The sequence below is a fragment of the Schistocerca americana genome, chromosome 6 (genome assembly GCF_021461395.2).
Source record: "Schistocerca americana isolate TAMUIC-IGC-003095 chromosome 6, iqSchAmer2.1, whole genome shotgun sequence".
NCBI classification, from domain to species: domain Eukaryota; kingdom Metazoa; phylum Arthropoda; class Insecta; order Orthoptera; family Acrididae; genus Schistocerca; species Schistocerca americana.
Window position 1 is genome coordinate 478905980 of NC_060124.1, and position 17140 is coordinate 478923119.

General features: G+C 42.6%; 1 protein-coding gene across 1 annotated transcript in view; it reads left to right on the forward strand.

Moving 5' to 3' along the window:
* The window catches only part of LOC124620219, a 264043-nt gene that overhangs the window by 47825 nt on the left and 199078 nt on the right, over positions 1-17140 (forward strand). The gene's annotated exons all lie outside the window — the stretch shown is intronic.

A 17140-nucleotide genomic window follows, 5' to 3' on the forward strand; every position in this document is an offset into this window, starting at 1 on the left:
GTGACGCAGGAAGGGGGGAAGGAGCAAGGGTGGGGGCCGGCGAATGAGTCGCTGTGCTAATGAACGGGCGGTGTTTCACGTCACGTCCATTCTGCTAATCCACTAATTGGAAACTGAAATCCCACACACTGCCGCGTCTCTACCAAGCTCTTTCATTTATCAACGTGTGAGTCGTAACCGAGAGTTCAGGAATATTTTCTGCCGACTCTGATCTTGCCGGCCTCTCAATCCAATAGACTCTGCTTATGATATTTCGCGTAATTTCTTTTTGCAGAGCTTGAAACAGGCGGAAATCTAAAGCCGTTTTCGTGTACGACTTGCCATAATTCTCAGTTCGTTGCAAAATTGCTACCCGATTCCTGGTAGCGAAAGGCAGAGAACTACAAGATGAAATCGATAATTTTTACATGACCGAGACACGTGTAACAGAAAAACATACATCACAACGCCAGAAAAAAATATCAGACCACCATCACATCATCTCCGACATAACTTGTCTATCGTAGTGCTCAAATATTTATCCACACCAGGTCCTTATCATGTACAGCGCCGACATTGTTACGTGGCAGTTCGCGGCATATTGTTTAAGATTGGAAGAATTTTGAGGAGTTTAACATCAAGGGTGTGCTCCGTCCACCTTCCAAGATTAGGGCACTACTCGGCTCTGTGAAAGATGATTCTGGGCTTAGGAAGCCTGGCATATATAAAATTCCGTAGCGACATCTCAGTTTTTGTAAAATAAGACTGACATTAATTTTACAAAAGCTGAGATGTCGCTACTGGAGAAAGGCTTAAAGTATAATGTCATGCCTCAGGTATCCAGGTATCTTGTTGATTTAAAATCAGGCCTAGACAGTGTAAAAATAGACAGTTCCCGTCAGACTAGAGTAGCACGTGATGTTTGCAATATTGTCAGCAAAAACCTAAACAATTCTCGTAATATTGTTAATTCTGGTAACAAACTAATTAAAACTATAAATACCAAGCTTGTAGAAGAAGACGCTTTGGTAACGAAGACAGATAAGGGTAATACCATTGTCATTGCTAGCAAACAAGAATATGTTGCAAAACTTCTACAGTTCTTTCAGGGAAACGTTATTTCCAAGCTACGTTAGGACCCCACACCAACTTTGCAGAAAGAAGTCAGAACCACTATTATCGATGCCAAAGCTGTTCTTAAACCTTTCCATAAAAAGCAGTTAATCAACATGAATCCGCTACCGCCTAAGTTACGAGCTTAGTTTAAAGTCCATAAAAAAAGGCCATCCGATCCGCCCAATTTCCAATAGTACGAACAGTGGATATCACAACTTAGCCAAATTCTTGCAAGATATATTGAAAAAATCTTTCGTTTTCCATAGCAATTTTTCTGTTTCTAATAGTCAAGATTTAGTTAGTAAAATTAAAGACGTTCACTGTGATAGAAATACGAAATTAATTTCATTTGACATTAAAAATCTTTACACAAATGTGCGAGTACTTGAAGCCTTCGGCATAGTAGAAAATAATTTACGTTCTTTCAAAAAATATTTATCTGATGGACAAATCACCGACTTTATGAACTTACTTCGTATTATAGTAAAATACAATTATTTTGAATTTAATTGGAAAATATATCAGCAATTAGACGGCGTTTCAAAGAGGAACACCTTAGCAGGAATCATTGCAGATGTGTTCATTAATTCTTTAGAAATAAAATTTTTCAGTAATTTTTCAGCGTCAGCTGTAGGCATTCTTTCATGCGCTAGATACGTAGATGATGTGAGCTTCAACATCTTCCGCAAAGAAACGACTTCTGATCAAATTATTCCACTCACGTCAGTACACCCGCATTCTCATATGATGGCCTTTTTTCATTCAGCTATTCACAGAGCCATTTCCACACCCCTTTATTCTGAAAATCTCGATTCTGAAACCAATCTGATTAAAACTGTGGCTACCAATAATGGCTACGATCCTTCTAAAGTAGATAATATTTTTAGTAGGAAAACCAATAAGAGAATCACTACCCAAGGCCTTTCTAATGACGAACCTAATGAAAAGAAAAATAATTTTCTCCATACCATTTCTGGGTCCAATTTCTTACAGACTACAGTGTTTACATCAAAATAAATATAACTGTAGAGCAGCCTTCTCCACGAATAATTCTTTAAAAAGTAATATCATACATAACTTGAAACCTTCGCTTTCTCCTCTGCACAATTCTGGTGTCTATAAAATTATTTGCGGCAGTTGTCCTGCCTATTACATAGGCCAAACAGATCGAGTTATTGCGACGAGATTCAAGGAACACCTTCTCGGCAAAAAAGAAACCAATATTCACAGTTCAAATTTCGCTGACCATTTGTTAATCACAGGGCATAATCGTAAAGATGTAAAAGGCGTCCAGATCTTGCACTCGGAGAAAAAAGGTTTGAAGCTTAACATCCTAGAAGAGCTAGAGATTTTTAAGCACCTATCTCTGAGAGACGGTCTCATTCTAAACGAACAGCTGCAATTACACAACAAAAACATTTTTCAAGGTATAGAGCCGCTAATTAAAAATGGTCTGAATGGCGATACTCTCCTCAATGTAGACTCTTAAACGTCGTTTTCCTTTCCAGTTGCACATTTTTATGTACATTTGAGCTATATATCATTTAAAAAATAAGACCGTTACGGTGTGCTGTAATTTTCATGCACTGATTCCTGTTATTGCCTGTAATGTTAAATTGTCTATACAGTGCCTCAGTTGCTTTTGTCTGTAATTCCATCACTTCTTGCTAGATGGCGCGAATCTGTTTTCGTGTCCAACTCGTGGCTGCCTTTGCCTGTTAGCCGTCTAGTCTGACAGGAGCGGCGGTTTGATGCAGTTGTTTGGCTTGTTTGGCTCTAGGCGACCTTGTGACTGCCATTGTATTTCGCTGGAACATTTTGTTTAAATTGACAAACATATTACATTTTTACAGTTTAATTTTTATTCTTGCGATTATTTCAATTTGACAAGAGCTTTTTTGCTCAGACGTTTTTCACCTATGTGTGATTACATGTTAAGTAGACTGCTTGTACAGTATTAATCCTATTAATTATATTGTATTATTGAGCCACGTCATTATATTTTCTAGGTAATCCTATGTAATTTTTATTCTAATGAAGACCGCCTTACAGCTGTCGAAACCATGGTCAATTTGTCAACAATTTTATGCAGCCGAGGTGGCTGTACGTACATTCTGTAATTACGTTAACGTACGGTTGCTGGACTTCAGCCTATAACAATGTTTAAAATTTCAAGAGCCATTAATGTTCGACTAAGGTATTGACGATAGGTAACTGGTAGTAGTAACAACCGTAAAATACGCAGCACAGACCTTCCGGAGCGACCTAAAGTGCAACGACCACATAAAACCAGGCTGAGATTCATTGAGTAAATGGTCAGTTATTTTTGAAAAATGAGTGGTAGCTAGTTTTCTGAATATTACTGCAGGCCGTTGGAGTTTTAAATTATCAAGGAACCCTGATCTGAATTAAGCGGAACGGAAATGCTCCCTTTGATCGAAACTGACTACACATGGGGATGGTTTGGATTATCTGAACATAAAACCGTTTTACAACCTCTTCTGTTAGTCTTTTCATGAGGAGCCACTGTTTGAAGGCGGAGATGAAGTGACTAGAGGTAGAACTGTTCTTGCCAAAAGGATTTTATGAATTGGCAAAATTTATTGTTGGGCACGACATAACACTTTGTATGAACAATGTAACACATAATAAGATCACAGTCCCTCATTGAGACAAATTACTGGAAGGAAATTAATTGCAAAGGAGGAACAAGCTTATGAGAGGACGAGGAAGACGGTGGTCAGATAAGGGGGAAGCGGAAGACAATCTTGCATTAATATTTTGTCTGATTCACACACGACTCAAAACAGGCAAGAGACGTTATATTCCCCTAGCATAGGAACTACATGAGTGGACAGGGGAGCCCACCAGTTCCGAAGCTTCGATATGTGGCAGTGAAACTGCACGTGTAACGGTGCTTCAGGTATAAAATACACTCCCATGATGCACAAGTTAAATCGCACAATAGTAGCTTTTACATTCAATTGCCTGCTGAGAGCAATGTGTTGGTGTGGCACATTCATGTAATTTATGTAATGAATGTGCCACAAGTGGTCCACAGGCACGAATTTAAGATTATTCAGAGACACTGAAAATGAATCCAATCGAGATGGCACTTCTAGCAGAATTAACATAATACACTGCTAACTGCACACGACCACCTCAACCGCGAAAAAAGCCAACAGTTTTTCCACATGTTTCTCTCGTAAATTAATTTCATCGATTCTCTACAACGAAATTCTCCTATTACGGAACACTTGACCGCACTAAGAGAATTATAACACCTTAATCTCTGTTCCAGAGGAACAACAGGTCTTACCATTTTAGCGCCAGGATCCCTCGTGTTATGACGTTTTTTTAAAAATTTCTTCACAGGATTTGGGGCCCCATACACCAACTGTTAAAGAAGCGGGAAGGGCACTGATCTGTCAAGAAGAGAATTTGCTCGAATGTTCTAGAGAGAGCTACCAATGTCACAAAGTGAGAAACGCTCTGATTCATGGGTAAGAAAAAAATTAGGAGACTCCTTTGGAAAAGCTAACATATTTGACATTACAGCACAGACTACCTAAGACAACCTTTGTTTCCCTCTCTAGTCAGTTTCAGGCGCACAAGTTTGCAGACATTAACTAACCAGAGATTATCTGTGGGACTGGACAGCAGCGGAATGGAAGCTGCTCGATACATGAAATACTGTACATAGCCAATCACATACTGCGCATTCCCTTCACGGTACGTAAAAACACGAAAAAAAATCATTTGTGGTGTTTACATATAAACCACTAAATATAGATATAAACCATTTCGATTGTAAGCGGCTTTTAATTTTTCAATATCACGACCGGTTTTGCGCTAATGGACCCCCATCGTCAGGTGCAGTATTAATGAAAACAAAAAACAAATGACACTACGAATTTTTATTCAAATGGTTCAAATGGCTCTGAGCACTCTGGGACTTAACTTCTGAGGTCATCAGTCCCGTAGAATTTAGAACTACTTAAACCTAACTATCCTAAGGACATCACACACATCCATGCCCGAGGCAAGATTCGAACCTGCGACCGTAGCGGTCGCGTGGTTCCAGACTGTAGCGCCTAGAACCGCTCGGTCACTCCGGCCGGCGAATTTTTATTACAAATGCTTACAAGCATAAGGAAGTAGGTACTAACAAGAACTATCTTAGCTAAAATTCTATCTGCGGTCGGACTAGTTGCCGTGAAAAATATAAGAAGCGCCGCAAAACAGTGACGATTGGGGAACCAAGAACTAAAATAGAGCCTGTATAGATGGAAAGGCATAATACTGAATAACAGATTGAAACTTACATGTTGCTACCCCGAATACGAATCAGCCTTTCAGTTGTAAGAATCTTAAAGAAATATAAGTCATCCACTCTTTGGCTTATAAAAGACTCGCTCGATTAAATTTGAGTATTACTTATCAGTGCGAAGTCTGATCAAGAGAAGACACAGAGATCGAATGAAGAGCGGCGCGTTTCGTCGCTTTAATAGTTTAGCAGGCTTGAGAGGTTTATGAAGATGTCCAGAAAACTCCAGTGACAGTCGCTAAGGGAGAGGCGTGTATCACGTAGTGTGTTACTGTTGAAATTCCGAGAGCGTACGTTCGAAGAAGAGGAGACAGCGACGAAAAAATTAGAGAAATTAGAGCTCATAAAGAAAGTTATCAACGGTCGCCCTTCCCACACGACTTCTCGAGTAGATCAGGAAATGGGGAAAATGATGCTAGTACCAGAATTACTCTCTGCCACACCTCGTTAAGGTGAAATACAGATAAAGATGTACAGGTCTATCTCAAAAAATCATTTTCCAAAGAGTTACTGTTAGCGTCAGTCTCGGTAAGCATATCCACTACAGACTGTACCGAGGTTTGTCCATCGGCTTTAGTTACTGAAGAACTAGAAATAAAGACATGGATTCTGAGGTAAGATTTTGTGCACTGTCGATCGTGGCATTTCCTTTCCTTTGGCCACAATAAGCAGCGATTTCCTCTGTCTCGTCTGTCATAACTTTGGAGTCTTAAACAGATGGACGACCCGTCCCCTGTTTATGAAGTCCAGTACCCGTTTCCGCAAAGGAAGTGTGCCAAGTCCAAATGATTGATAGGGATCGTGTTTCCCTTCTATACCGTTTGATAAGTTTTCCTTGCACTTGGGTGTCAGATAAAGTTTTCTCCCGTGGCGTTCACATTTTCATCACATCGGTGGCACCTGTATATTTTTGAAGTTGTTAGTACAAAGTTCAACTGATGCACACCCTATATTTCTATTCAAACCAGTGTAAAACAACTGCTGCAAAGTCAGTTGGCACTATAACGACATCAATCTCATGGACAGTTAACTGTCAGTAACATAGTTAATTAAGTGCACTACTTTTGAATCTTGGTTCTGTCGTATAAGGCCTGTTCCTTGATGTTTATGACCCTGTAATTCACAGTTTTATTTCCGCAACGATTTTAATTTTTGGTTCATCTGATTTGACTAAATGTGTCTTGATTCGCCTTCTACACTTAAAGATAAGGTTTCCAGAGCATGCCAATAATGTGCAATGTTTCACCTTCAAGATGGAGACGAACCCCAGTTGAATTGTCGCTCCTTGTGGGAAAATGGTTAAATGAAAGAAGACGCCCAAAAGCTAGTTCTGATACATCACTTGGGTTAATCAAGTCAGACACATTGGCAAATACAACTGTTTCATTATTTTACTTGCCGTAATTGCGTCTTCTTGCACCCTCGATATTCTGTCCCAAATTTTCTTTTCTCAATGTTTCGCACACACTCCCACAACGTCATTCGTCGACCCCTTCAACACTACCACCGTTTGACCCACACTAAGTTGGCGTCGCTTCGCTTGGCTGCGTCCACCAGCGTCGTAAGCAGTAGTCGCGTGAAGAGCCCGCAGACGTCGACAGTAGCAAAGCAACAAATCTCACACCTTTCACGTGAGCGTAATACTCTGGAAAATTTGTTTTCCTTACGGTACTTTTATAATAAACGACTGCATCAAAAGGGCACTGAGTTCAGGAGCAAACTTATTTATACAAGGTGATTCAAAAGTTATTGTACACGCGTTTTGCGAGTAACGTATGGATTCTAAAAAGAGTTCAATGTTAAGTAAAGATTTGTCTGAAAAAAGTTTTGTCATTTGTGGTAGGCATGACATCATGTTCCAGTACAGGTTTTTAGCGTGTCGTGTTCGCCTGCATATCGACTGATTGCTGTTGCTTTGTACACGTCTTCACGCTGCTCCGCTGATTCTGGCACAAAATGACTTTGTTCAATAGACTCCGGTGTGACCTGTTACACTCTATGGCGCTGTTGTAGTGTAGCGGCACCAGTCGTAATACTTACATTCATTCTGTGGGTAGTTCATAGACTGCAGTCGTTGTGTACGGTACGATGGCCTACTCGAACGATGAATACGCGGACATCCACCTCCTTTACGGAGCAGGAGAAGGTACCGCACGAACACCAAGACGACGGTATACGGAAATGTTTCCAAACAGAAGAATACCAAATCAGGAGACTTCCACAGCTGTGGATGGGCATGCAACGGATTAGGTCAGCCTCAAATGGATGGTGTGGGTGTTGAGAAGATCATGGAAATAGTACATCAACATCCGACCATAAGCACCCGCCAACTGCTCCGGAGACAGCAATTCCACCCACTTTCCCTGTAGATGGTGCAGAAGCTGACAGCCGTAGACTACCCTAGACGTCACGGTTTCTGTCTATGGTTACTCAAGCCCCATGCTGCTGACCCGCTGTCAGGTGATGAGAGCTTCTTTACCCATGCGGGTATCGTCAAGCTCAATACATCCATGCGTGAGCGCGCGGAATTCCTCGCGTAATTACAGACGAGGATATCAAAATCGCTTCGCAGTTCATCTGGTGTGGTATATTGAACAATCAGTTACTCGGACCGCATGTTATTCCACAGCGCCATAGTGGCTCAGTGTATCGACAGTTTTTGGAACATGAATTGGATGCTCTGCTTCATGATATCCCACTCGCTACACGAACCAACTTACGATTTATGAAAGACAGTGCCGCTGCACATTTCACTTGGGAGGCAAGAGTTTATCTCGGCGTTCCGCATCCTGGTAACTTGATAGGTCGTGCAGGACCAGTTGGTTGGCCCATCAGATCTCTGGATCTTAACCCCATGTACTTCTACCTTTGGGGCCGCCTCAAGGAGATCGTGTATGGTGACTCGTGTATAGTGTTACAACTGAGAATGTAGCACAACTACACCAGAGAATGGAAAACGGCTGTTCAAATGTGTAGAATAGGATGAATGGAACCGAGAGTGGTAAGTTGTTGAGGACGTCCCTATCGTCGTCTATGTGAATATCATTTTGAACATGCTCTGTGGTAAACTTACAGTATGCAGTTGTGTTGAATTTTGAGTCCCTTATCATGTCGTTGCTTTCTGAGCAGAATTGATTTTCGTTCCCAGAATGAGATTTTCACTCTGCAGCGTAGTGTGCGCTGATATGAAACTTCCTGGCAGATTAAAACTGTGTGCCGTACCGAGACTCGAACTCGGGACCTTCGCCTTTCGCGAGTCGTCTGTCGTGCTTGGGTAGCTCAGTTGGTAGAGCACTTGCCCGCGAAAGGCAAAGGTCCCGAGTTCGAGTCTCGGTCCGGCACACAGTTTTAATCTGCGAGGAAGTCTCATATCAGCGCACACTCCGCTACAAAGTGAAAATCTTATTCTCGAAACATCCCCCAGGCTGTGGATAAGCAATGTCTCCGCAATATCCTTTCTTCCAGGAATGCTAGTTCTGCGAGGTATGCAGGAGAGCTTCTGTGAAGTTTGCAAGGTAGGAGACGAAGTACTGGCGGAATTAAAGTTTCAATTTTTATTGCTTGTGTCGCACTAATATATTGAGTAACTCAGAAATAAAGCAATTTCGCACAATTCTTTATTTAACACTAACGCTTATTTTGATGCATATGTTACATCCGTGAAGTATGTACAGTTACTTTTAATTCACCCTGCCTAAAGATTTTAATCATTTACGCGTTAATGAAAAGGAAGGGTGACATCTGAGGTTTCCGAGTACATGGTCACCTTCCACCAGCTGAGGCGACAACTCCTCTCGAAACCCGGCACTAAGCATTGGGTTCGTGCGGAGATGCGCCTGAGCTTGCTGACCTGCGACCGTTTCTCTTCATCCTGTCGAGGTAACTTGTAACACCTCCCCTCTTTGTGGTACAGCGAGCTAGATGCACGCGCTGTTTTGTGGCTTCGCTGCATGATCGGGCCTGGCATTGCGCCGCTTGCGTCACTGCTCCAGTATTACCGGTAAGTGCAGAGATTGGACAAAAATATGGAAACACTAAAAACACTACACATTACTGTGGTGTCCCCGCCAGACACCACACTTGCTAGGTGGTAGCCTTTAAATCGGCCGCGGTCCATTAGTATACGCCGGACCCGCGTGTCGCCACTGTCAGTGATAGCAGACCGAGCGCCACCACACGGCAGGTCTAGAGAGACTTCCTAGCACTCGCCCCAGTTGTACAGACGACTTTGCCAGGAGGGGATCACTGACAATTACGCTCTCAATTGCCGAGACGATAGTTAGCCTAGCCTTCAGCTATATTTGCTACGACCTAGCAAGGCGCCGTATTCAATTGCTAATTAATATTATGAAGCATGTATCATCAAGAGCGATGTTCTACAATTATGGATTAAAGTTAAGTATTCCAGAAGCTACGTACTTTTCTTTATAGCATTCATTACGTGTCCTGTTTCAGACCTCACGCCAGCCTGCGTGAGTTTAAGCGCGTGCCTTTCGGCTTCCTCCCATTGTGTCTAGGCTGTCTTGCCTAGACACAACAATTACAGTGCCTAGTCAGGTTCAGGAAACCCGTCGACGTTCAAAACAGCTTCAACTCGTCTCAGAATGGGCAAATACAAGTTTTCAAGTGACTCTTGTACCCTTCTTCTTGCAAAATAGCGCTAAGTTCAGGTAACGATAATAGAGGTGAATAGGGACCACTAATTTCTGTCTCCAAAGTAGACCCCAAAGGCTCAATAGTATTCAGATCTGGTGACGGTGTTGGCCGGGGAAGATGAGACAGTTCATCCCAGTGTTTATGTAAACAGGTCTGGACGGCTCGGAATGTGTGAACAGGGCCCCTCTCATCTTGGAGCACATCGCCCTTGCAGAACATACAGTGTGTCATGAGATGGACTCGATCAGCCATAATTGTCACATATTCCTTGAACAGTAGTACACCTTGCCTAAATCGTCGCCGCACTCCCCCTCATGCTTCACTTTTGGAACGTAAACACGCCCGGGTGTTGGAAACAATATGAAATGAGACTCATCCGGCCAACTGAGTCTCTTCCATTGCTCCATGGCTTTGGCACCGTGTTTTCCTGTTAAGGGCATTCGCACCATTGATGAGAGGTTTAGGAATTCCACCTCGCCCGGCAGTTCCGTGGTTACGGAACTCCGTCCGTATTGTTTTGGTGCTGACTGGGTTCGAGAATGAGACATTGAAACTTCCCCTCTGAATGAAAAGAATGACTGTGCTGGTAAACTTGTACGTTATTTGATACTGAAACAGCTGAGTAAAACTGAACGTACTCAGACAGTTTTCTCTTTGCTTATTCTGATCATTACTAAACTGACACACAATATTTTAGCGCAACGCAATCTCACTTTCAATAATCCCTACAAAAAAACAGCCCTGACTAACAATAACCTGTACCCATCATGATTCATTTACCTCGCAAAAATCTTCATTACTCGAACTACTGCAATACAGCGAACGCCAATACTGCCAGCTAAATAAAAGATTCTAAATGCTGAAGGCACTAACAACTGATAGGCATGTAGTTAGCAAATGAAAGATTTAGACAGAGAACAAACAATGTATTTACCCTAATAGTGTTCAAAAGTCATTATATATATATATATACTTAGAGAAAGCTTTTGACAATGTTGACTGGAATACTCTCAAATTCTGAAGGTGGCAGGGGTAAAACACAGGGAGCGAAAGGCTATTTACAATTTGTACAGAAAGCAGATGGCAGTTATAAGAGTCGAGGGACATGAAAGGGAAGCAGTGGTTGGGAAGGGAGTGAGACAGGGTTGTAGCCTCTCCCCGATGTTATTCAATCTGTATATTGATCAAGCAGTAAACGAAACAAAAGAAAAATTCGGAGTAGGTATTAAAACCCATGGAGAAGAAATAAAAACTTTAAGGCTCGCCGATGACATTGTAATTCTGTTCAAATGGTACAAATGGCTCTGAGCACTATGGGACTCAACTGCTGAGGTCATCAGTCCCCTAGAACTTAACTCCGTAAACCTAACTAACCTAAGGACATCACAAACATCCATGCCCGAGGCAGGATTCGAACCTGCGACCGTAGCGGTCTTGCGGTTCCAGACTGCAGCGCCTTTAACCGCACGGCCACTTCGGCCGGCTGTAATTCTGTCACAGACAGCAAAAGACTTAGGAAGAGCAGTTGAACGGAATGGACAGTGTCTTGAAAGGAGGATATAAGAAGAACTTCAACAAAAGCAAAACGAGGATAATGGAATGTAGTCGAATTAAACCGGGTGATGCTGCCGGAATTAGATTAGGAAATGAGACACTTAAAGTAGTAAAGGAGTTTTGCTGTTTAGGGAGAAAAATAACTGATGATGGTTGAAATAGAGAGGATATGAAATGTAGACTGGCAATGGCAAGGAAAGCGTTTCTGAAGAAGAGAAATTTGTTAACATCGAGTATAGATTTAAGTGTCAGGAATTCCTTTCTGAAAGTATTTGTATGGAGTGTAGCCATGTATGGAAGTGAAACATGGACGATAAATAGTTGGGACCAGAAGAGAATAGAAGCTTGTGGTGCTACAGAAGAATGCTGAAGATTAGATGGGTAGATTACATAACTAATGAAAAGGTATTGACTAGAATTGGGGAGAAGAGGAGTTTGTGGCACAACTTGACTAGAAGAAGGGATCGGTTGGTAGGACATGTTCTGAGGCATCAAGGGATCACCAGTTTATTATTCGAGGGCAGCGTGGAGGATAAAAATCGTAGAGGGAGACCAAGAAATGAATACACTAAGGAGATTCAGAAGGATGTAGGGTGCAGTAGGTACTGGGAGATGAAGCAGCTTGCACAGGATAGAGTAGCATGGAGAGCTGCATCAAACCAGTCTCAGGACTGAAGACCACAACAACAACATATACATAAATTCGTGACATCCAGTTTAACAAATTTCCTTTTTCTGTCGAACAGATGTCCAGATCGCTCCCTCATATTAACATCTCAGAACTCCGTCATCTCTCTCTCCACATCCACCACTGCTGGCGGCTCACCTCCAACTGCCCAACGCTACGGGCTGTTCACATCCAACTGCTCAACACTAGACTGGCGAATAACTTCGAACAACGAGTCCAACCAGCCACAGACTGCACACAGCGCAGTCAGCGATTTTAATACAGAGCGCAACGTGGCGTTACCAACATAAAACCTAAACATCCTACTTACAACGTTAACTTCTGCCGTGACTTTTTCAGCTGTTATCCTCTTATTTTTCGCCACAATCCTCTCCAATGACCGTTTGTCATGATCACTCAACATACACCTTCGTCCTCATTGTGGCTTAGCGGATGGTGTTTTTCCGCTTTCCCTGCAGGCAGTATAAATATTTGATGCCTCTTGAAACAGCAGACAGTTCGTTTCCCTTTGTTACGGAAGCACCCTCCATACTGTCAGCAACAGTTTGCGAACTTCGAATTCACTTAGCTGCGACGCAATGCATCCACAACTACGCAGAGCACTTTTCTGACCACGACTGACAATTAAAACGTGTTGAGTGACATCGCACAGTTGGCATTCGTGGTCAAATACAACAGCCCAAGCCGCAGGCTTGGCCAGCATCCGCATTCATATTCAGGCACGCGTTTCTTGTGGTGTTTCCGTACTTCTGTCTAACCCTTGGAGAAGGCCTGCGTGGGTGACACTGGGTTACACCACAGGCATAACCTAAAAACAAGTGATGGCATGTGACGGAATGGCAAACCCGTCGTCTTTCGGCGTATGCTGATGCATTAGCTCCATACTTAACAATCATATACAACCGTTCGCTCGACGAAAGATCCGTACCCAAAGATTGGAAAGTTGCACAGGTCACACCAATATTCAAGAAAGGTAGTATGAGTAACCCCTAAATTACAGGCCCATATCGTTAACGTCGATATGTAGCAGGATTTTGGAACATATGTTGTGTTCGAACATTACGAATTACCTCGAAGAAAACTGTCTATTCACACACAGTCAACATAGGTTTAGAAAACATCGTCCCTGTGAAACACAACCAGCTCTTTATTCACATGAACTGTTGAGTGCTACTGACAAGGGATTTCACATCGATTCCGTATTTCTGGACTTCCGGAAGGCTTTTGACACTGTACCACACACGCGGCTTGTACTGAAACTGCGTGCTTATGGAATATCGTCTCAGTTATGTGACTGGATTTGTGATTTCATGTCGGAGAGGTCACAGTTCATAGTAATCGACGGAAAGTCATCGTGTAAAACAGAAGTGATTTATGGCGTTCCCCAAGGTAGTGTTATAGGCCCTTTGCTGTTGCTTATGTATATAAACGATTTGGGACACAATCTGAGCAGCCGTCTTCGGTTGTTTGCAGATGACGATGCCGTTTATCGACTAATAAAGTCATCAGAAGATCAAAACAAACTGCAAAACGATATGGAATATCTTAATGGTGTGAAAAGTGGCACTAGACGCTGAATAACGAAAAGTGTGAGGTCATCCACATGAGTGCTAGAAGGAACTCGTTAAACTTCGGTAAGACGATAAATCAGTCTAATCTAAAAGCGGTAAATTCAACTAAATACCTAGGATTACAATTACGAACAACTTAAACTGGAAGGAACACACAGAAAATGTTGTGGGGAAGGTTAACCAAAGACTACGTTTTGTTGGCAGGACAATTCGAAAATGTAAAAGACCTACTAAGGAGACTGCCTCCACTACGCTTGTTCGTCCTCTTTCAGAATACTGCTGCGCGGTATGGGATCCTTACCAGATAGGACTGACGGAGTACATCGAAAAAGTTCAAAGAAAGGCAGTACGTTTTGTATTATTGCGAAATTTGGGCTGGAAATCATTAAAACAAATGCGTTTTTCGTTGCGACGGAATCTTCTCACGAAATTCCAATCACCAACTTTCTCCTCCGAATGCGAAAATACAGGGTGATTCAAAAAGAATACCACAACTTTAAAAATGTGTATTTAATGAAAGAAACATAATATAACCTTCTGTTATACATCATTACAAAGAGTATTTAAAAAGGTTTTTTTTTTTCACTCAAAAATAAGTTCAGAGATGTTCAATATGGCCCCCTCCAGACGCTCGAGCAATATCAACCCGATACTCCAACTCGTTCCACACTCTCTGTAGCATATCAGGCGTAACAGTTTGGATAGCTGCTGTTATTTCTCGTTTCAAATCATCAGTGGTGGCTGGGAGAGGTGGCCGAAACACCATATCCTTAACATACCCCCATAAGAAAAAATCGCAGGGGGTAAGATCAGGGCTTCTTGGAGGCCAGTGATGAAGTGCTCTGTCACGGGCTGCCTGGCGGCCGATCCATCGCCTCGGGTAGTTGACGTTCAGGTTTCATAACTAACCTTTTTCGTAGGACTCTCCATACAGTTGATTGTGGAATTTGCAGCTCTCTGCTAGCTCTGCGAGTCGATTTTCCTGGGCTGCGAACAAATGCTTGCTGGATGCGTGCTACATTTTCATCACTCGTTCTCGGCCGTCCAGAACTTTTCCCTTTGCACAAACACCCATTCTCTGTAAACTGTTTATACCAACGTTTAATGCACCACCTATCAGGAGGTTTAACACCATACTTCGTTCGAAATGCACGCTGAACAACTGTCGTCGATTCACTTCTGCCGTACTCAATAACACAAAAAGTTTTATGTTGTGAGGTCGCCATCTTAGCATCAACTGACGCTGACGCCTAGTCAACAGCGCCTCAAGCGAACAAATGTACAACTAAATGAAACTTTATAGCTCCCTTAATTCGCCAACAGATAGTGCTTAGCTCTGCCTTTTGTCGTTGCAGAGTTTTAAATTCCTAAAGTTGTGGTATTCTTTTTGAATCACCCTGTATTTTGTTGACACCGACCTACATAGGGAGGAATGATCACCACGATAGAATAAGGGAAATCAGAGCTCGTACGGAAAGACATAGGTGTTAATTCTTTCCGCGCGCTATACAACATTGGAATAATAGAGAATTTTGCAGGTGGTTCGATGAACCATATGCCAGGCACGTAAATGTGATTTGCAGAGTATCCATGTAGATGTAGATGTAGATTCTACAACTGTACTCTGCAAAAGCACAGCGAAGTGCATGCGAGACGGTAGTTCACAAAGTATCAGTTATTAGGGCTCCTTCGCGTTCAGTTGACGTATGGATGGAGATCGGATAGAATGATTGCTTAACACACCTCTGCGCACTCTGTACGTGGTGTAATCTTGTCTCTTTGCGATCACTACTGGACGATATACGGCGTGTTCGGAAATTAGCGATACAAAAGGAACAGGAACCCACGTCCGGAAAAGTACCGTTTTCGTTTACAACCCTTTGAAATCATGTTGATAACGCGACCACTTTTACAAGTAATTGATTAGGCGCGACCAAGTACATCACTTGGCCTTCAATTGCACTCATTAATAACCAAAGAAATTACTCGTGTACTAGTTGACGGCTTCTCTTCAGCATGATGCACTACAGCCTCTTCCACTTCGAGTATTCGGTCGCCTTCGTGGAGCGCCACAGCCACGGTTGCTGGCGATGAAGGTATCTCTTTTTCGAAGTCGATGCGTAATTGTGGTGAAAAGGGTATGCGATGGTGTCATGCGTTGTGGATAACGATCGTGACAAAGGGTACGAGCAGCTCTTCCTAAACCGTGAGCTTCGCCACCCGGAAGGATCATGTCGGTGTATTCTGCGAATGTGCACTCAACCATGTTTTTCTGACGCTCAGAGACATGTGAATGAGGCTCGAACAAGGTTAGAGAGGTAGGACCGATTTCGACTGACATCAGCCAGTCTGACGTAAGCGCCCCCGCCCCCCGCCTTTCATGACCATCCTGTTGCATTCCTACCTAGCAAACATGTTTTCAAGTAGCTGTAACACGGAGACGGTATTTTCCACTCAATACAAATCCTAGAAATTTGTAACGAGAGGGGAGAGGGGGCTGGTGGGGCAGCCGAGGACATTTGAAAACCACTAACCTAACCCAGGAATGAAATTACTTTGCCGTGTTAAAAAAAAGTGTCCTACCTTGCAATCTCCACCGAAATGTAATAGTTGTAATTTACCCTACTCACAAGGGGAGGCCGCGAATTGTGAAATTCAGATTCGATTCATACTGCGCATAATAAAAGCTCATGACCAGAGGTGTAATGTGGCAAAGCACCAAGATGCACTTCTCAGCCGTTGTCGAGAAAATCGACAGTTAAAACAAACCGTTACGGTGAAATACTCTGTACGATTAACGATTTTCTACAGCGTCGTGGCGCAGCGGTAAGCGCTCGGGTTCGTAATCCGAAGGTCGCCGGATCGAATCTCGCGCCATGCAATTTTTTTATTATTAGTTTTTTGTAATTCAAATATATATATATATATATATATATATATATATATATATATATATATATATATATATATATATTAATGAATTGCTTATGCATGTTGGTGAAGGCGGATCGCTCTCCAATTGTTCCGCCTCCATTTTTCCGTTTTTTTTTTAGCTGGGTGTACCAAAGCTCTCCCGTCTGCACTGATTTTCGACGATGTTATAAGTTGCGCTAGGGACCGCATCTACCTTCTTTCGAAGTTAGCAGGCAACTACGCTGTTATGCGGCGGCTCGTTTCGGCCCATTCAACATCTGTCCTCCAAGTGTAACGAGCGAGTAACGGAGTTTATATTTCATACCTGCCACAGCA